The sequence below is a fragment of the Trypanosoma cruzi genome, assembly GCF_000209065.1.
Source record: "Trypanosoma cruzi strain CL Brener chromosome Unknown tcruzi_1047053501739, whole genome shotgun sequence".
In the NCBI taxonomy this organism is placed as follows: domain Eukaryota; phylum Euglenozoa; class Kinetoplastea; order Trypanosomatida; family Trypanosomatidae; genus Trypanosoma; species Trypanosoma cruzi.
Window position 1 is genome coordinate 1 of NW_892575.1, and position 722 is coordinate 722.

General features: G+C 50.0%; 1 non-coding gene across 1 annotated transcript, besides 1 other annotated feature; it reads right to left on the reverse strand.

Moving 5' to 3' along the window:
• The first annotated feature begins 204 nt into the window (after positions 1 to 204).
• Positions 205 to 229: a microsatellite.
• Positions 230 to 341, reverse strand: Tc00.1047053501739.10. The gene has a single exon (XR_008255182.1). It is a non-coding gene; the product is annotated as a spliced leader RNA (transcript).
• Between the last annotated feature and the right edge of the window lie 381 nt (positions 342 to 722).

Genomic DNA, 722 nt, shown 5'->3' on the forward strand with positions numbered 1-722 from the left:
CGAATAAACGGAACGAGACGGGAGAAAACACAAAACAAAACAAAGATGCTGGCAATAGCAGCCATGAAGCGAAAATGAGGGGGCCCGAAGGAGGTGGCGGACACGCAACGTGGGGGGGGGGGGGCAGCCGCACGAGGGGGTACGGGGCTATATATATATGGGTATATATATATAGGGGTATATGGATATGGCGGACAAACCCACAAAAAAAAAAAAAAAAAAAAAAAAAGGGGTCCGTAAACCCCGGTCAAAAAAAATTGACCAAACATAACCCCCAAAGGCGGGTTGGAACCTTCCCGTACCAATATAGTACAAAAACTGTATCAATAATAGCGTTAGTTGAAAGGAGTTGTGTTCCACAACGGTTTTCAATTTTAATGAGGGGTCCTTCCCGGCACTTGGGACCGTGTACAAAAACCCCCCCCCCCCCTCCCAGGCCACACTGGGGAGGGGTCAGGGTCCGGGATGTCGGCCCCGGGATAGCCCCGTGAACGGCGTCAGGGGGCGAAAAAAACCCACATGGCGAGTGTGGAACACCAAATGCACCCAAGTGTGCAAGCAAAGCAAAAACACCGGAAAACACAGGAAAAACCGCGGCATACCCGAAAAAAAGGCAAATAAACGGAACGAGACGGAAAAAACACAAAACAAAACAAAAATGCAGGCAATACCACCCATGAAGCAAAAATGAGGGGGCCCAAAGGAGGTGGCGGACACCCAAC